Genomic DNA, 21681 nt, shown 5'->3' with positions numbered 1-21681 from the left:
AATTGTTTATGCAGTAAATAAATGAGATGACCTAAATCACGGATCTAAAACATGTTCCCTATTCTGATACTTATATTTCCCAAATAAGCTTGCATGATAAACTGGTTGCTATATCTTGAGGGGGAGAGAGGCCTGGCCTGGAAGAACAAAGAGCCCTCCTCCAACCACCATCTTGAGGGGAGAGAGGCCTGGCCTGGAAGACAAAGAAGCCCTCCTCCAACCACCATCTTGAGGGGGAGAGAGGCCTGGCCTGGAAGACAAAGAGTCCTCCTCCAACCACCATCTTGGGGGGAGAGAGGCAGCCTGGAAGACAAAGAACCCTCCTCCAACCACCATCTTGAGGGGGAGAGGCCTGCCTGGAGGACAAGGCCCCTCAACACCATCTTGAGGGGAGAGAGGCCAGCTGGAAGACCAAAGAGCCCTCCTCCAACCACCATCTTGAGGGGGAGAGAGGCCTGGCCTGGAAGACAAAGAGCCCTCCTCCACCACACATCTTGAGGGGGAGAGAGGCCTGGCCTGGGAAGACAAGAGCCCCTCCTCCACCACCATCTTGAGGGGGAGAGAGGCCGCCTGGAGACAAAACCCTCCTCCAACCACCATCTTGAGGGGGAGGAGGCCGGCTGAAGACAAAGAGCCCTCCTCCAACCACCATCGAGGGGGAGAGAGGCCGCCTGGAAGACAAAGAGCCCTCCTCCAACCACCATCTTGAGGGGGAGAGAGGCCGGCCTGGAAGACAAGAGCCCTCCTCCACCACCTCTTGAGGGGGAGAGAGGCCTGGCCTGGAAGACAAAGGCCCCCTCCAACCACATCTTGAGGGGAGAGAGGCCTGGCCTGGAAGACAAAGAGCCCTCCTCCAACCACCATCTTGAGGGGGGAGGGCCGGCCTGAAGACCAAAGACCCTCCTCCAACCACCATCTCTTGAGGGAGAGAGGCCTTGCAATTTTTTTGTATTTTTTGCAATTTTACTGTACACCGCTATGATCCATTCGGAATAGCGGTCTATAAATAAAAATATTATTTATTATTATCAATTAAAACTGATTTGGAGCTGAATACGTCTTAGAGCAAAATTCAAAGCTTTTGTCACGTAGCCCACACATACTACAAAACTGATCTGATTTAAGAGATGAGAAACAGATTTTGCTTGCCTCCCTCTTTGCACATACTGAGAGGAGCAAAGATCAGGCTGCAATCTCACACGTGTTTATTTAAGTAAGATCAATTGAACAAAGTGAACCAAGTGTTTACTTCCATATAAACAGGCACAGATTGAGCTGTAGTGTCTAGACTTTATAGACTAGTATACTGAGCAAAGGAGTATTTTTCCATGAAGAGAATATATCTATCTATCTTGTTGCTGCTGGCACAGTCTACATACTGATAATCTGAGATTGCAACAGGGTAGAATTATGTGCTGCGTACAGGAAAACACTGATACAAACCCCCTATATGGGCTCAGGGAAGATCTTGCTGACATCCAGGATCACACCGTGATGAGTTTCCTGTTTCTGGGCCAGCAGAAAGCCTCAACAATAGATATAAAACTTAATTTATAGTGACATTAACCATGGAGTCAGATTCCTTCCTAGTTGTTATTATTTTATATATATATATAATATATATATATATAAGCAAAGTTGTGTCTGGTTGATTTTTGCTGGTTTTTTGTAATTTGGTGTAGGTTTTAATATTCAACTGTAGTCAGATATCACTTAAAACAAACTGTATTTTAAGTAGGATTTTTTTAAAAAGGAAAACTAATTTTGAATAGAAACTTTTGCTTTTAATTTTATTTTCTTTTCTTTTTTAAAACTCTATCAATGTTATGTGCACATATCCTATCTCCAGCCTAGGACCTTTCAGAGCAGGCAGTTAGACCTACCAGGCCTTCAGGCAGCTGCCACACTGCAGAAATAAAGCAGTTTGACACCTTTAACTCCATGGTTAAGCTGTGGAATTCGGGATTGTAGTTTAGTGTGATGCTGAGCTCTCTCAGGAAAGACAAATATCTCACAAACTAAAATCCCACATTCCATGGCATTGTGCAAATGGGTTATGGTGTCAAGTTGCTTAATTCTGCAGTGCAGCAGCAGCCTTAGACTCAGATACCTTCTCTTACGTAACCTAGGAGCCAGCATCATTACATCTCATGGCTTACTACAGGTTCAGACAGCTCAACAAGAGAGTGGGGATAACAGCAAGATGAGCAATCGGGCTTTATAACCCTCAGAAGTGTTCTGCAATTTGAGACAATAGTTTCCATTAAGCTCCACAGGTTTAGTTTGACACTTGACACTACAACCAGTAAACTGGGGAGCAGAATCTTTAGCCAGGTGTTTTGGGACTTCAACTCCCAGAAGCCCAAACAGCATAGGCATAGTAAGGGAGTTGTAGTGGAAACATTGGAAGCTAATGTCCCTTATTCCTGCCATGCACCACAGTGGTTCTTGAGTGTGCTCTCTGTTCCTGCTAATTTGTTCATATCCCCCTGGGAGTCCCTGCAACTCATTTGAAAACTGATATTCCACATTATACTAAAAATGTGCCACTTTAACAACAAACCTATTTTGGTTTAACTGCTATAGTTCCCTCCTCTTGAACATTGAGAATTAGAAATCTTGAAGGGCCCAGATTGCAAACGACATCATAGCACCCATTCAAGGTTCCATTTCCAGTATTGGAAAACTGCGAGACCCATAAAACAGTTTCAAATGTATTACAGAACAAACATCTTTTAGTTTTATTTATGATTGCTTTTTCTGATTTATTATTATGAGCTAGAAAGACTGCTAGCAGTTCCAAGAAATAAGGACTTGTTGCAGTTAATTATAAATCAAATCAAGATGTGAACATTTTGTGACCGAAAGAAGTCAACAAAAAATTTCATCTTATTTCTTTTATAGTTGACGGTCTAAGTCTTGAATCAGACTTCTTGCCAAAAGAAGCTTGGGGTTTTCTCCCCAGCCACTCCCCTTTGTGTTAAAAAAATGAGATCTAATCAGATTACAGGATGGAATAAACCAAAGTTCCTCTTTCCACTCACCCACAACAGCAATTGCAAGGGTAAGATTTCATATTACATTCACATACATTGCTAGTTATGATTGATTGCAACAATCAAATCAGTTCAGTATAAACTGTTCATTAATTAATATTACCTAGTCATTTTAAAACATGAAGGCCTTCTCGCAATGTTCCAGGTATGGAATGGCCTTGCCGTCAAGACAGATCCTTCTGCAGGCTTTCCTGAATAAAAATGTTCCACCCAAGGATGATTGCCCCTCACATCATGTATTGACCACCACTCTGTCCCTCATTATATTTTTTATTGTGTATTAACAGTATTTTAATCTCCAATTTAATTTTATCATGTATTGAGACAAAATAATGTGATATTTTATAGTTGTGAGCCGCTTTGATGTCTCGTCACAGAAAACGGGTTAAAAAATAAAAGATATATATATACCCCCAGAAGAAAACAGGCCACTGTGAATGCATATCTATGTGCAGACCCACTTGTGCAATTATATATAGTGTTTTGTTGTTGTCCAGTCCGGAAGAAGCCTTTAAAAAACCTTAGGATTTGTTAGCATTGCTCTGGAACCTGTGGGAAGATGTATGTGTATGGAATAACCAGGTGATAAGCTTTACTTTACAAGCCCTAGCTACCAGAGAATTGACACCAGGGAAAACAGGCCCTTCGTAAGGTTGCTCCAAAAGTGGACCACAGAACAGGCACAGATGAAAACTGAATATTTGGGGATGTGGTATAATGTCTACACTAACTGAGAAAGGTCGCATCTGGGAAGCTAGGGGCAAAACTGAATGTGCCAGGAGACAGCTGTTGGTAGAGAAGGAATGCCCTGTTCTCTACCTCATGCAGTCTTTACTATTCACTCCTCAATCATAGGCACAGGCACATTGCCTACACAGCTCTCCAGGGCAAAATCGACATGGTACAGCGCACAGAGCAAACAAAGGGAAACTGACACATAGAAGAAATGGGAAAGGTGCGGGAAGAGACACTGGGATGATGTACATGTTAGGGACTGTGCCATGCCCAGGTTATCCTAATAATTGACTGTCAAAGCCACTGCAAGGCTGATTCACAGCACATCACTGATGATAGGCAACAAACACAGACAGGTTCCACTGAAAAGAGTAAGTTTGGGGGAAATCAGGTGAAAGAAAATGTCTCTCTGGTTGCTTGATCTGAACGGCGTAATAGTTGCTCAATGAGTGCAAGATCATGTGATTCCTCTGTGTATTTGGGAATTCACACCAGACAGAAGGAAAGAGGGTTCCAGAGTTAGCCATACAGAATTTATGGCACTTTATGGTGTCAGCATGATGCAGAACCAGAGAACGTTACTGAATCTGTTGTGGCCATTTCAAAGTATAACACGAAACAGAGATTTGCCACTGTGTGTACCTTCAGTAAGAATTGATGCAATTCTAACTCTCTTCAAGATCTAGAGTATTTGCAACATGGTTTGTCTTGTTGGCACTTTATATTCTTCTCATGTGTGCTTTACATCTGCAAATTAATGTGTGATGTAGCCTTCATGCTTCTCTAGGATGGAAGAGAAGGCGGTGGCATGGGGTGGACAAGAAGAAGATATATGGCAAAGAACAGTACACAAACAGGTCTGTGTTGAGTGCTGGTGATGATCACTTGATTTATCCTACTCTTCATCATACCTTCATCATGATTGGCTAAGAGTCTACGGGTCTGAGAGGATGCAAAAGAAAAAGCTTGGAAGAAAGGCACAGGTACATGGATCTCTAGAGGGCAGGTGTGACCGGCAGTGGAAGCAGCTGGTTGGAGAACCTTTTGGCCCAGTCCTTTACTTTTTCAGGGCCTCCGCCATTCCCAATCCAGCCCTCTTGATTGGCGATCATGAGTCTGGTTCAGAGCTCCATGCCATGATTCATTTCTCAAGCTGAACCTCTCATCAGTTCAGCTTTTCCGCCCAGGAGGTAATTGCTTCTGGCGGAGGCATGTACACGTGGACACGTTGAGACGACACCATGATAAAAAGGCACTTGTTTATTCTCTTTTCCCTTCCCTCTCTGAACCTCTCAATAATTTCTTTTATCTGCTGAAGCTACAGAATCAGAGTGCAAGTGTAAGAGACAGCAGGGCTCGGAAGCCCATAGAGGCTACCTCATGCCGGGCACCAGATTTGTGCCAGGCTGGTGATGTAATTTAGGTTAGTTGGTGTGACAGGCCCTGCATCATTCAGTCAAAGAGAAATAATGGTAATATGGACCTTGGTGGTTCACAGCTACCTGACAGCTTAGAGAATTGTGGAGCTGAGGCAGCAATTCTTAATTCCTACATTCCCTCCCCTCTCTGTCCCCACACACATATACAGCACATCAAGTACAACACTACATGCCCAATGTCCCTGCCTCTTGTCAGCGAATCTTCATTGGTCCTCATAATTGGAGCTCTCAATCTCTTTTCTGTGATTTCCCTCTTTTTGAGGTGACTTGATAAACTTCAATCACAGAACCAAAAACATAAGCCAATAGCAGGAGGTGGGGTAGAACTGTGTGGCCCTCCAGACATGCTGGGACTGAGTTCACCCTCATCCCTAACCACACAACTGATAGTAGGGAGGATAATAAATTTTGTCCAATGGCACCAAAGGGTGCTGACATATGTACACACGATTGACTTTTTTGGATTGTTATCGCCATCCTTCTCTGGCTGTAATCAAGGTGCTTATTCAAGCTCTCTTAGTCCTATTCATTCTGGTCCTTTTAAAGGTGTGCTTGTGCACACACACGCACATATACACACATATACTTTTCTCCCTTGTCACGTGGTCCTTCATATTCATAGGCCCTTCCATACTATACAGTTATAGCACTATGATTCCTCTTTAACTACCATGACAACATCCTAGGATCATGGGACTGGCAGTGTGGGAGGGCTTTAGAATCTCAGCCAGAGAGTTCATTGGTGCCTCATTAAACCACAAGCCCCAGAATGGAATCATGGCAATAAAGGGGAATCATAGTGGTATATTTCTGTAAACTGAAACACCCAGTAACTGCCCTGAAGATCTGTCTTATGGATATATGATATTAGTGATGTTAGCATCCTAATTATACTATTGTTATAGTTACATTATGCATCATTTACACTATTTAATTACTTATAACAATTCTGGATTGAATAGACTGCAGCACATTGCAAACACTACATTTAGTGTATGGATTCCAGCTTCCATGTTTCCCAATAAGACTGCTTACAAAGAGTGGAATGGTCAGATCCTACTGCAATATGAGTGAGTTTTTCAATTAAATCCCTGCTAAAATTCCTCTGACTTGCAAAGTCTCTCGACTCTTTCAAGGACCCCCATTTGTCATGCCAGTGTGTGTCTCTGGCACTGATCATCATGGGCTGTGTCCCAGGTGACCCAAGAGGGTCCACATCATCCAGACCAGGAAGGGAGTAAAGAGAACAAGTGAAAAGGCTGGGAGAGAAAGAGGCGGGGGAAGTGCGAAAAGCCAGTGTGAGACAGCCATTATTTTTCTGTAGCACTTTCATCAGTATTCAATGCTACTTGCTCTTTGATGAAATATAATTCCATTTTACTGCCTGTTATGATGACTGGATTCCTGCATCAGTAGTCTGCAAAATCTTAGAAAGGGATTTGCTAGTCATTGTCATGGTCATACAACTCACACCCAACTACATTTGAATGTGTCCTCTCATTGTCTGATACGCCTTTAAACACCACCGGCATACTTAGACCATCCTCACAAACAATTTTCCAGCACGGGTTGGAAAAGGAGGCAGGAATTAAATGACAAGGCTAGTTACTGAATCTGTTTTGTATTGTCCCAGATGCTCAATGTTTGTTTTCTTGTACATACAGTTACTACTCAACAGGGGTGCTACATGAGATTTTATATAGACAAGGGGCCCTGGATATCCATAAGGGTTGGATTCCATGATCCACAGGGATTTCAAAATCCATGGTGTTCAGTCTCATTAACAATGGGGTACTATAATGGTACACTTAGGCAAAACAAGGTTTGCTTTATTGGAATTATATACTTCTAAAATGATGGTGAATCCATGGATAAAGAACTGTGGATATGGAGGGCCAACTGAACTTCTTTAAGGGACACCAAGGCCCTGTTTTTGTCCTCCAGTAATATATTATGGAAATCGAGCCTAGGCAGACCAGCCATAAAGGTTGGCCTAGGGGCGTGGCACCACACAAACAGCACCAAAGAGCACCTAAAGCACATGGGTCCGCAGCTATTTGCCCTTTACGGGCACAAAAAAGAAGCCCCTTTTGCACTTTTGTGGGCCCCGGACAGGCCAGATTGGGGCTGTGGTGTGCAGTTGCCATGGCCCCGATCTGGCACGCTGAAGCAGCTACAGGTTGCCTTTAGGGGCAGTCTGCACCCCCATAGTCTCTCATTTTTATTTTGTGTGGTGTCAAAATTGCCCAAAGACAACCATGTTTTGTGGCCAGAAAGCTGAATCCTAAAGTATGTCAGTTAAGAAAGTCTCTGTATGTTTGCTGATGATGGTCTAAGTTGAGCTTGTAACCTGCTGTGGGATGAGCAACAATTATGATGAGCTCCGAAGTGGCAACTGTATTAGCCCCAGTATGGTTTTCTGAAAAGTCATCATTGTCCAGAGATTTTCACTGCTTATTTCCACAAGAGTGGCTAGAAATGGTGATTTTTAAAAGAAAAGAGGAGAATTGGATGGAATGAGTAAAATAGTAGCACAGTTCAGGATGCCGTCCCTGTTTCCTCTTCACAGCAGGTGAAGATTTTTGTTTGTTTTGGCAGATCTTTGAGAGTGCATGAAGAAAGAGTCTTTAATATATGTTGTATTCTATTTTTCTTTGTTTTTTTTTTTAAAGGGCATGTTTTTAATTGCTTTTGATTCTACTGAATATAAATTACATTTTAACTTTTTAAGATGTATCTGTTTTAAGATTTGTAAGGTACCTCAAGTTTCAGGATTGGAAAAAAGCAGGCAAATCATCATCATCCTCTCAGTCTTTGGGAAAATGCAATGCCAACCCCGTCGAACAAATCTTACCAAGAAAACAATGTGATAGGTTTGCCTTGGGTCACCATAAATTGGAAATGAAGTGAAGGCACACAATAACAATATTAATTCCAGATTAAGAGTCTATATCTCCTTGCTTGAAAACACGAAAGTCAAGATTCTCTGGGGCAGTTCAAATTAATGATAATTTAGGGAGGCTCACTAACAAAATCTGTAAATCTCTGACATAAATCACAAGAAAAGAAATATCCTCCTTTCATCTACAAGACAGCCTGTCGCTTAAAATTATAAGCTCCACTTCATGCTACACAGGCCTTAGAAAGCATAAGGACACTATCTTCTGCCAGATTGGACTGTGTGTTCATCTAGCCCAGTATTGTCTATTCTGAGTGATTATCATGGCTTTCATGGCTCTTGAGTAGCTGTTTTCCCCATCTCTAGCAACTTCTTTCCTCCTGAAGATGAACCTGGACCCATTTTATATATAAAACATGCTTTCTACTGAACTTTGGTTTTTGTGGTGAGCCTACATATTTATATCCCACTTCCCTCTCAAAATTGGAACTCACAGCCACTCACAATTTAAAAGAACAATGTAATTAAACACTGTTACAAAAAGTCAGCATTAAAATAGAATTAAACTTAAACTATTACAGTACTAAAACAAATCACGCAATAAAAGAATGAAATGCAATTTAAAAGATAAAAGCTTCTGTCTTTATCTTTTCATGCATCTCTAATTATCTGTCCCACCCATCTCTGTATAATCCTTTTGTGAAAGTTATTGGACGGGAAACGGCTCCAGGGGGTCATACGGGTAGATTGCTCCAAGCAGATGAAGTGTGGTTGTTGACTTTCTTCAGCATGATACAAGGGATTATGCCATAATCATTAGAGGATGAGTAGGAACAGCAAAGTCCATGCTAAAAATGGTATCCTAATCAGAAGTGGTTGGTTGATCTCTTTAGAAAAATGTGCAATCAGAGTTACTGTTCTCTGAACCCAACATACCAAGCTCATACCCCAGATCCAACATACCAAGCTCACACCAAAGCACAAAGTATTAAATTACCAAAGTCATGTTTTTATAGTAATCCTAAATGGGAGCAATTCTCCTGGGGCTACCTAGTACATTCCGAACACCCCCCCCCCCCTAATACCTTCTGCACAGCAACTTTCCAGACTTTCAGTGGGCATGCATTTCTGATTCTGCCTTTGTTCATCCAGATTCCTCACTCCATTCTGCTCTGGTGCCATGGTATTTATTTGCCACCTGTTGTTGTTATGTGTCTTCAAATGGATTCCAGTCTATGACAACCCTATCATAGTGTTTTCTTGGCAAGATTTATGGGGAGGAGGTTGGGTATTACCTCCCAATAATGTGGAGAACGACTGAGTTGCCCAAAGCCTCCTGGTTGGTTTCCATGGCCAAGCTGGGATTCAAACCCTGGTCTCCCAGAGTCCTAGTCCAACACTCAAACCACTACACAACACTTGGTTCCACCTTATTTTCATAATATTGTCCCACATTTATTTTTCCTGTCACTATTATATGCCTTTTATTGAAATGTCTCTTTTTAGTGCCTGGCTGATAGCATTATTGCCAGTGGATTCCATGTTCTCATCATTATAATAATATAATATAATATAATATAATATAATATAATATCCCTGTCCTTCAACTATGGAGCATAACCATGTATGTAATACATTGACAAGTCACCACCAAAGAAGACATTACACTTAGTTATAAGTCCTCCTGTTTATTGAGGAAAAACTTGGTATAGAACTAGAATGAGGGTCAGTGGTGCATCCTGGGGACCAATATTCTCTCCAGCTAATTATCTAATTTAATTGCCTGCACACAAATAATGATTTAGTGTGAGGAAAAAAGGCTAGAACCTAACTCCTCCACTGTATGATTCTCCCATTTAATGTTAGTAAGGTGAGAAAGTAGGACAGGGCCTAATGGGAGCAGGCTTTGCGTGAGCTCCAAAACCTTGTATGGAAATGAATTTCTCATAGCCTGAGGGTTGGCATTTCCCTGTTCCCTTTAGTGAGGTCCCTTTGGGGCTAAAATGTCAACTATAGTGCCACAGAGGTGATTCATACAGGTGTGATACCCAAATGTAAATTTAAAATGACCGTATAGGAATATATCTCTGGACTCCTAGATCCCTTTCACATGTACAGTAGTCTCATTCAGCTAGGTTTCCCCCATCCTATATCTGTGCATTTAATTTTTCCGCCCTAAGAGCAGTACTTTACATTTCTCTGTGTTGAATTTCATTTTGTTAGCTTTGGCCCAGCTTTCTAGTCTATTCAGGTCATTTTGAATGTTGATCCTGTTCTCTGGGATATTAGCTACTCCTCCTAATTTGGTGTCATCTGCAAATTTGATAAGTATGTCCCCAATTCTGTTGGAATGAGAAGCATGCCCCAAAAATATGGAACCAGAGTCATTTGTTTGTCACTTCCTTTCCTATGCCTTGTCAAGTAATTTCCTTCTCTGTCTCTGTGACTTGGATGAAGGACTCAAACAATGTCTTGGGGGTCATCCAATTACATTGATTCATCAACTCCATCCTTCTTTTTTCCTATCTTTCTCCATTCACTGTGAACTATGGATTGGTATTCCTACCTATCAGTCCAAACAACCCACTCCCCTCATTCCATGGGCTTCACTAAAAATTGTTTCCTTGCCTCCCCATGGTATTCCCTTGAGGGAAGAGGAGAAAAGACAAAGGTAAAAATGTCAATTGTTTCCTCACAAGCAAATATAAATGGCATGTTGCCTTTCTGTGTCATCCACTGTTTATACTGGCTTCTGTCTTTTGCAAAATGGGAATGGCAGGATGATGGAATAAATATGTATGTAATATTTTGTGAAAATCTACTGCAGATAACACACAGAGAGAGAGAGAGAGAGAGAGAGAGAGAGAGAGAGAGAGTATAAATCCTTGTAGATTTATCCATGACATTTTTTGGACTGTGCTAGCATCCATCCAGGAAAATTTATTCATACACACAGACAAAGACAAAGATTCAGCCTTCCATAGAACATTTTCAGCTCCAAGATATTTATGTATCTGGTAGCCATTTGAAATTGTATGCCCTGCAAAATGTTGTAGAACTTTGCAACATTGCCTTGTGATCCTAAAGCACTAGGTTGCCACATAATTTCTGCAAATCTGGTTGAAAATACACTGGAAGTCCAGGTCCATCTTCCCCTTCCCAGGTCATAATTCAACAAGCACAGTGAAGTACTATGCAAATACAGCAGTACTCCTAAGTCAAGTAAGGGGCGAAACAGACAGGCAGGACAAAGTAGCTTGAAACTGTCTTTTCCAAAGCTGCATTGAAACCCCACCATCTGAACTGCCAGCTCCCAAGGTGGTTGGATTGTGCATGTCATGACCACATGGCATGGCTTGAAACCGTGCCACTGAATACTTTTTTTTTATTATTGTTCCCCCCACCATCCCTGCATACCTTCTCAGGAGCAAAACACTGGCGGCTGCCATCCCATTGCATAGCCACTGGGACAGGGCATTAGAGCAGATTGTGCCCATGCAGATGCTGGCAAGGTACAATCATGCCCCTTCACCCCATGCCCCCTCTTTGACTGTCTGTTTTGTGTATGTTATACTCACATTCATGAGAGGTGTCACAGTTTCTCTTTTGGGTGATGCCACCCTCACCATTTGGGTACAGCAGCTTCATCCCTTTTAAATGCACTCCTGAGATGACACATTTACATGCACAATTGTTTGGAAAGTGCCCCCTTTTAGAGCCACCCTGGTATTGGAGCATTTATACGTACATGTGAAGGTGTGCACTTTCCAGGAAAAAGTGGAAAAATCCAGCTCCTTTTTACCCCAGCTTTTCTCCCTGTAGTGCGGCTTGGGTGCATTTTCCAGCTGGCTTCAAGGAGTGTCATCTAAATGCCCCATCAATCAGAAATCTGTTTATTTTGACCATCTGTTTTGCTTCTAAATGATGTTTAAGAACATGTAACACAAACATCGCTTACTAGTCTGAGTTACTAGGATGTTTTCATGGAGATGTCATAAAACACACAATAATTTGTTGTTAGCAATACAGAGCAAACCTCTTGAAGGAAGTACTGTACCTGAGATGGATAACTGCAAGGAGGATGAGGTCCAATTTGCCCCTGTGGGCTGCATCACCCTTTCCATTCCCCAAATACTTCTTTCTTCAGCTGTGTATTGGCCAAAATTGTGACTGGAATATATATGGCCAAAAAAGCGGTATTGGGGAAGGAAGGTTGACTGTGGGAGGGAGGGTGTTTTTACATGTTTTCATACATTTTGGATCTTTCAATGGGTTTGTGGGCAAAAATGCCCCCTAATCACACTTTTTAAAAATAGAATTCCTGGTGGTCACTGGGCCATAAAAATGTGGTGCCATGTCAGCTGACAGTTCATTCTTTCCCCACCTCTGGCGTGTAGCTCAGTAGCTGATCAGAAACTTTGCATGTAGAAGGTTCCACATTCCTTCCTGCTCTTTCTATTGTGAAGAAAGGGATCTGAAGAAAGATGCCTTCTTAAAGGATATCAATAAACAATTGATGGCCTACTGGTGTGACTCAGTTCACATAAGCTTCTTATATGACTCAACCAGTAGAGGGCACAGTTCTGCAAACCAATTTTACATTGGTGGAATCTGCCCACATTGCTAAAGCAAAAATTATTACTTAATCTGCCTAATGAAAAAGACTTTGAATAGAAATTATGATAACTTGCAGGATGCTCTGACACCAAACAGTCCATCCAGAGAGTATCACAACTCAAATATGTAACAGAGATCCATCAAAAACTTATGACTTCACCATTATATACTCATTGAGAGTGTGTCTGACATGAGAGGAGCCAAGGACCCTTGCCTTCATTACAACATGAATGTGAGAGATGCCCAAATGCATGTTCTAGAATCCCATCACTATCCACCCATATCATATAAACATATAAAATGTAAAAATGGTAAATTATATGTTTGTACAATCAGCACTCCGTATCCATGGATTCTTTAACCATGGATTCAACCATCCACTGCTTGAAATTTGTTTAAAAATGTATACATTCCCAACCACAAACCTTGATTTTGCCATTTTACATAAGAGATACCTTTATTATTCCATTATATTTAATGAGACTTGACCATCCACAGATTTTGATATCCACGTACGTGTGTGTGTGTGTCCTGGAACCAAATCCCAGCAGACACCAAGGGTTCATTGTGTATCTTTAAGGAGAGAGCCAGAGTGGTGCTGTATTTTGGGCATTGGACTTTGACTCAGGAGACCAGGGTTCAATTCCCTGCCCAGCCATGGAAATCCACTGGGTGACCTTGGGTGAGTCACTCTGAGCCCCAGAAAACCTCATGTTAGATTCACCTTAGGGTCATCTTAAGCCAGAAACTACTCAAAGACACACAACAACAACAACAACAACAACAACAACAACAACAATTTCTTTCAGGGACTCTGGACTGGTCATTTGGAATGTTCCGCGTTCAGTGCTAGATATGGGTTTATTACCATGAAACATTCCTTCATGTAGAGAGGAGCTGATATCCCAACTTGAATACAGTTTCTTCTAAGTCTGAGAATCTTGAACAGTAGAGATACCTTCCACTATTTTTCTACAAAGATTCTCCTCTCCCTGTTACTCGTAAGAATCTGATCACTTGTTTCCAACAGGAACATATGTGGGGTTTATCTTTTTTTTTAATTAGTTAAAACACTTAAAATGAAACATACATATATAAAAAGAAAAAAACACTATGTACAATATGAAAACTTAATCCCTCCCCCTGCCCGATCCTTACTTCCTCAGCTATTCCATAGTTTCATAATAAACTCTATAAATCTGTACAAACTCTTTTTATACTTTAACTATACTACCTAAGAAACTTATGCATTTTTTATGTCAATCCATCTGTTATATTAATTCTGGTTCCAGTATTAGATACATATGTAGCTATCAATCACTAATAAACTATAATAGATTTAACAACTATCTACCAATGTCATTTATGTACTTTCAGTAATAACTCACAAATACATCCACACCCCTCAATTATCTCAGTTGTACAATTAATCTGATTGAGTCTTATCAAACCCTTTCTTAACTCCACCTACTCCTTTAATGCTATACTTCTAATGGGTTTCCCTTCTAATTGTATAGTATAAGAAGTCCATGCACTCCATTCTTTTTCAAAATTTTGTGTTGTTTCATCTTTCATAAGACTTGTTAATTTATCCATTTCATACATCTCGTAGATTTAAATTTTCCATTCGTCTATTGATGGGATCTCTTGCGATTTCCAATGTCTTGCATAAAGGGTCCTCGCAGCAGTTATTACTAAGAATACCAATTTGCCATCCTCCCTTTCCATCTCATTATTGTCTATTATATTTAGAAGATACATCTTTGGGTCCGGGCGTGCACTAAATTTAAACATCTTTTTCATTTCCTTGTGGATCATTTTCCAAAACTGTTTTGCCTTTTCACAAGTCCACCAACTATGCATATAAGTCCCCAATTCCTTATGACATTTCCAACATAACCCTTCCATACCCTTATACATTTTGGAAATCTTATATGGTGTCAGATGCCATCTAAAAATAGATTTGTAACAACTTTCCCTAATTTCTATACTCTTTGAATATTTGATCCATCTTCTCCATGTCTTTTGTGTGGGGTTTATCTTAAGGCAACTGGGGAACAATGATAAACCTCCCTTCTAGGTTTAGACAACATCCTCCTTACTGATGTCTGTTTCATCTCCTGTTCTAGATGGGTTGCATTAGAACTTTTTTGTAGTTCCCTATAATTGATTTTACTGCTAATGAACAGCCTGGCCTTGGCCCCATTAATACCTGTCTGGAGCTCATGGCACAGAGGGGTTTGGGGGGGGAGGGAGAAGGAGCAAAGCAAGACCTAAACCAAGGCCGTTTAGCACAGACAGTCATTCAACTCCATTAAGGTGGAATGCAGAAGGTGTTTTCACTAGTATTCACTTTAGAGTCATGGCAGTGAAACATTTGGCTCAGAGCATGAATTCCTGCAACCATCCTCAAGCATAAAGAGAATAAGATGTGGCACAAACTGGCAAAAAAGGAAGCAAGGAATCAAATACTTGATATCTCTGATTTTTCTCAGTGCCTGTGTTTGAACCTTTAAAGATGAGTACCTTTAATTTCTCAATTAAAAAGAAATCATGCTGAGTGGGATAATAGGGAAATGACATGTTACTACTGTACTGAGATTACAGTTAGACTGAAAGGCCTTGGGGACTGGGATAGGAGCCATACCATCACAGTGGAAAACTAGAATATGAGAGAATGAGTGAAAATAAGCATATTCATATGGGACAATACATTGAGGAGCAGGGCTACTGAACCCTTCTGTTCACCATCAGGGATGGGCAAGAGACAGAGAGACATATTCTCCATTCCTCCAACTTGGACAGCTATACTTATAGACAGGGTCCTTTTGATAACTAACTAGCACAGCCTCCAAGCTCAGTGCAAAAATCCCTCCCTCCCCCACAGCCTAGCAGAAAGCATGTGTTCCCCTTTCAGCTGCCAATGGAAGAGTGGAGTCAACCACAGGGAGGTGGCAACCACTGATTTTAAATGTGTGCTGTAGGAGTGCATGTTTATGTTTCTTACTGTATGAGTGATTGTGTGTGGGTGTGATATATGTGAGTGTGAGGGAATTTGCAAGTATGTATGGGAGGAGAGGGGGGCCTTAATGAGCTGTTGAGAAAGAAAGAGAGAGAAAGGGCTTGAAAGTATAGTATCACTTTGGATTCCATAGTTACTGGAGCCCCAAAATTAGCAAGTGGTAGCCTACTCTACCATGAAAAGAGAGTAACCTGATGCTCACAAATGCCTCCCTCCTGTATATAAATGTTACAAGGCATCACTTAAGACAGGTGGATGAATTATCTCTTTTCAGAAATTGCTTTAAATCAGCTCTTCCTGAATCTGAGCTCCATGTGACAGTTTGATTTCTGGAGTTGCTAAAAAAAAAAACCATACACACCAAAAACATAACCATCTATCTTCATTCTGCTCCAGATTCTTAGTGAGGTAGAGAGAAAACAGCAGCCTTTTGAAATAAATACTGTGAGAATTCAATTCTATAAATGGTGAGGGACAGGCATTAAAAAGCCACTTTGTCCGCTAACACAGTACCCATATTTTTCAGCCAAGGTTCTCTGATTTTCAGTCAGTGCAGAGTGTGTTGGTTGTAATATAGCATTACAAGTCCATCTCTGACCTATCTTTCACCCATCGTTTAATTCATTTGTTCTGTACTCCCCAGTTCATCATTTTGGATGTAGACAATATGTCTCTTCTCACTAATGCTGAAAGACTTAAGTTACCTCCTTGTCATCCAAAGTACTGTATACTGGTTTTGTTGTTCCTTATGCTTTATTTCTCAACCAAAAAGCAGGACTGAGGAGCATCAATTTTATTATACATCAGCTCTATGCATCATTCAGCATGGTTGTATGTGCACTCTTGATGTGCATAGTTTGCACAGAGAGGCTCCCATTCTTCCCAACCTCATTCTGAATTTCTAAACTGATCAGCACCATGGAGAGTGGCCATGAAACTGAGAGCCCTTTACAGAAGGGAAAGAAATCTAAATCTCCAGTAATCCAAACCAGCTTCTCAAGAAAGCTCAGGTGAGAATGCAGTAGTTTTCTTATTGTCAGGACCAGCAACCAGGGAGACTGGCAGATTAGCAGGCTGTCAGCCAGAAGGCAGGTGAATAGTTCACTCAATAGCCATTCAGGCAGGGCCTTTGGCAACTTGGAGCTTTAGGAGGGTAGAGCAGAGTGTTAGCAAAACCAGGCTAGATTTTCACTAACTAGTAGATCAGTTATATAAGGACAGAAAAAGCAGCCCTATACTGGTGAGAACAATTGGATCTATCTAGCTCAGTACTGTCTATACCGAATGGCAAAGACTCCAGGTTTTTAGGCAGATGTTTTCTCCAGCTCTTCTCATGGGTGCTAGGAACTGAGCCTAAGACCTACTGAATACTTGCAAGTATGCACTCGACCATAGAGCTATTACCATTTCACTTTCTGGTTTTATTCATTTGCTAATCTGATGTTCTTCCTATTGTTCTGACTTTATAATATATACACTTGGTATCACTGATGGTATTATAGAATATTCTTGGAAAGTTTGTTTTATATTTATTACTTAAGGGTTTCTGTGCAAAGTTGCATTGCTTGTGAATAGTTACAATGATGTAACTCAGTTTTATTCCCATTTTCCAATACACTGGTGCCTCGGGATACGAAATGATCGGGTTACGAAATTTCCGGGATACGAAAAAGTTGGATTGGCAAAAACTGTTTCGGGTTACGAAATATTTTTCGGGTTACGAAATTCATTTCGGCGCGAAATTCAAATGCTGCAAAGTGCAGCTATAGGCTTTCCAGTGCTAACGGAAAGCCTTTTCGGGTTACGAAATTTTCGGGTTACGAAAGGAATGGCGGAACGAATTAATTTCGTAACCCGAGGCACCAGTGTATATGGATCTTATTTTCACATAGTACCAACATTGGTTTCATCTGCCTTCTTGTGTCTCTCTTTTTCCCTAACTAGGCACTAACAACAGGGCTTTAGCTATCTTGTCTTTACACCCCAGAGGATGGGGATGAAATGCATGGATACACAATTTCATTTCTCCCCACCCCCACCTCATGGCAAAGAGATATCTACAATCCTCTGATATGTCAAGTCTGTCACTTTTTGGGGGGAGGGAACCAAGTATGTATATTTATCACCAAAGGTGAAGCTGACAAATAGTCGTGACATGGAATTACTCCCCAAAATGATATTGCTGTGTCATCTTCTTCCCCTTTCTCTGGTAAGATTGTGCAAATTTCATCCATGCTATTGATTGGTGAAGACAAAGAAATGCAAAACATGCTGACTTTATGTTACTAGATGAGCTGCCATCTGTGTCACAGGAAACAGTAGGAGTTATGGAAATTCAATATGGACATGTCATTTTCATCATCGGTCTCTGGTTCCACACAATGTATATCGCCAGAAACTTAAAGCCCTTACATGTAGAGCTAACTAGGGTTTTCCCCCTCCCACACAGAAAAAAGGATTCATGCAGTAATAGTCTATTTAGACTGGAGTAGACCACACACAGTTTCTCAGGATGTGGGCCAATTACAACTAGTACTGTATAAATACACAATCTATTTCTGAAGTATCATAGCATTTAAAATGTATGAATTCTGACAAATATTTGGGCAAGTCATCCAAATCAATTGATGAAATGTTAATTTGCCTAAGGAATTACTCATGTCAGTTAGGGTAGAGAAAATGGAAACACTCTTCTTTCCAAAATGTTAGCTTTGTAGCTGAAGAGCATCATATTGGACTAGGGAGGAATAGATCTAGCAAATGTAAAGAATGGCTTTCTAGATAAGCGTGAGTGCAAAAAACAAAATCTTATTGAACACTGTGGAAATGGCTGAGGGAACAGCTCAAGAAATAAGATCTTCCCAAGTATATTTTGTATTCAGTCCTACAAATCATGTGGTTCTGACCTGAAGCATCAAATGGGGCACTTCTGTCATCCCATAGGTCTCTTACCTTATGTGAAGATATTTGCCTTTTAAACCAAACACTGAACAGTTGGTTAATATGTTTCAAGAATGCGCATTTGTTATTACCTTTCTTGCTTTGTTAAGCATGAGCTGTAGTGCAGCAGCCACAAGCCACGCAGCTGCCTTTGCTTTGGTAATCATTATTCTAGCCTAGCATTGCAAAAATTGTCATAAAGAAGCACCGTAGGGAACAAGCATATTACTTGCTCTCCCTACAAAGAGAATGGTGCACTCAAATTCCTGTACCTTGAGCATATAACTTAATCCTCGGTTTGTATCGCAACTGGTGAAATAAAGGGCTACAAAGAGCTACTACTATTGTAGTTTTTTTCAGGGTTGATTAAAAAAAACACCAAAATAGACTAGGAAAAGTTGCCCCTTTGACAACACTGTTGTCTATGGCTATGTCCATTTGGAAATACTTTCTAAGAGCCCACAGTCAGATAACCCAGATGGGATGGCATAAATAACTATTGCCACCAACTTCTTTCCATTGCCCTGAAGGACCTAAACCATCTGGAAGCAGTTGGAGATCTCTTCAGTATGTAGTTGAATCTGCAACGTATAACTGGAGAAAAGTAGCTGATGATCTTTCTGCACTTTTTTAGAATAAGTATGTATGTGTATTTCAATATGTGAACTTCTGTGTGTGCGCGCGCACACACACACACACGCATGGGGGAGGGGGGTAGATGGAGGCTGCTGGAATTTTCAGATAATTCTAGTTTGAAATTCTAATAAACGTCTTCATCAATGAAATCTAGATTTGCAGAAACATCTTCTGGTTGTCATGTTTCAGATTTCCCCAAATTGTAGCATGGGGCTGGTATCAGTGAGCAATGAAAGAGATGAAAATGGGCTTCAAGAGAGCAGAGTATGGATACCATTTACTGTATTTGTTTGTGAAATCAGGTCACCTACCCAACAACATTCTGCACATAAATGGGCATTAATGATGATTACCTAGCTATTAACTGCACTGTGCCTCAGCTCTGCCTTGACACAATGGTAATGATACTATAACATTGTAATCAGAGACTGTTTGTAAAGATTTATTAGGAGGAATTGTTGATAAAAAATGACAAGCATTGTGCCATTACATTGTGACTGATAAAGCAACACAGCCATGCTGGCTGAAGGATTCTGGGAGCTGTAATCCAATTTTAAAAAATATTTTCTGTATTATTGACACTTCTGTTGATGCTTTGGGATACAGAGAGATCATGCAAATGCCCTCCTCCACTGAATAAAATGTGTTCAGCTCTCTTTTTCCTAGGTGTTGGGCTCAATGAAGAAAATGGTTCATGTTACACTGGACTCTTTTCTATCTATGGGCTTGCCATCCACAGATTTGAGCTTCTGTGGACAGCAAGCCCCATCGTTTTTGATGGAGGCACATGCACTGCTGCACCACCATAAGAAACAACAGGATTTGAGGTCTCACATTTTTTGCTGTCTGCGGTGTGTGTGTGTGTGTGTGTGTGTGTCTGTCTGTCTGTCTGTCTGTCTGTCTGTCTGTCTGTCTGGAACGGATCCTCACAGATATGAAGTGATGATTGTACAATGTTAAAATGAGTCATAGGGAAACTACTTACTCTCTGTTTAGCTTCCAGCTTCAGAAAAGTGAGGAGGAGGAGGAGGAGGGGCGCGGAGGAGATAAAAGACTGCCAGGAAATCAAGCCAATCAAAGTCAAGCCCAAGCTCAGAAACAGAGGCTATAGAATACTAGGGTTACAGTGATGTTAGCAAGTTGCAGTCTTGCCTGGACTTCACTGTGGCATTTTGGCTCTCTCTGGGCAGGCAATTTAGGAAGCTTGTAGAGCTTCTGGAAGTTTGAAGATAGTTCAGTCCCTTCTTCTTCATTCATTAATCCTTCTTTCCCTAAGTCTTTTTCTTTGCTGTCACAACAGATACAAAATCTTATGGTTATAAACTAGCAGCTCTGAATCAAGATCTCTCTCTCTCTCTCTCTCTCTCTTAAAATCAAATAGTTTAGTCAAACTTTCTATATTTTTAGTGTGCATGTGTGCATTTGTGGTGTATTTGTTTTAATATTCTTTACCTTCATCTTTCTTTATTTGATTTTGAGACCCATAGTAGGTTTGAGTGCCTGAGGGCCAAAAAAGATGAGATGGTCCCTTTCCAGAGAAACAAGAATATGGTCTTTTTGTTTATTAAAACTGTTTATGAACCCAATGAAGTCTATTGCTAAGATATATTCAGTGCTCTTTTATTTTGATTGGTTTGTTACCCTACAGTGAAGCTGATTTTCTATAAGTAGCTACTATATAATTGGGATAACATTTAAATAACTCAGTCACATGGGTGACATTTTTGTTTTCCAAGGAATTTGGACTTTTCTGGGTAGTGGCTTCAGGATTATGACTGTCATGCTCTTGCCAAATGACTCCTTTAGTGAGGACAAGTGAGACCTCCATCCAAGTCTGTAGATAGTGAGGAAGTGGTTGTCCCTGGAGACTGAGGACTATCAGAGATACCAGAGACTGCACCCCTGGGCAGGGGAAGCATGCCACCAGAATCAGACAATGAGTCTGGATCCTTTCCCAGTTTGTGGGAGCAAACTCTCTGTGAATGTATGGGTCCAGTTCAAGACTCTCAAAAGGAACCTTAGCAGAAGAAATGCTTGGTGGAAAGTCTCTTTAGGAGTAGGATGCTCCTGGGCTGTAAAAGGTCTCCTCATGTATAAGGCTCCAAGGGATGCTGAATGTAGAAGTACCTCAGTGAGCTCTCTGTAAACTTCATGTAACCCAGCCATAAAAGTTTCAGAGCCGGCTTTGTCAACCAGTTGACACCAACAACTTTGCTGAGTGTACGGCCCTGCCTATATGTTCTAACCTGTGGTCCAGGCTTTGGTGCTTGAATTTGGATTGTGTGATGATTTGGCCTCTTGATATATTCCTGCCTGCTTCGTGTGATGGACAGGACT

At 41.0% G+C, this 21681-nt stretch overlaps 1 protein-coding gene across 8 annotated transcripts in view; it reads left to right on the top strand.

The window, feature by feature from the left end:
* SYT7 (synaptotagmin 7) overlaps nt 1-21681 on the top strand; it is a 335723-nt gene that overhangs the window by 96780 nt on the left and 217262 nt on the right. The window lies entirely within an intron of this gene.

This window comes from Sceloporus undulatus, chromosome 1 (genome assembly GCF_019175285.1).
Source record: "Sceloporus undulatus isolate JIND9_A2432 ecotype Alabama chromosome 1, SceUnd_v1.1, whole genome shotgun sequence".
Taxonomy (NCBI): Eukaryota; Metazoa; Chordata; class Lepidosauria; order Squamata; family Phrynosomatidae; genus Sceloporus; species Sceloporus undulatus.
The sequence above is the reverse complement of the archived record's forward strand: the minus strand, read 5'-3'. Positions and strand labels throughout refer to the sequence as shown.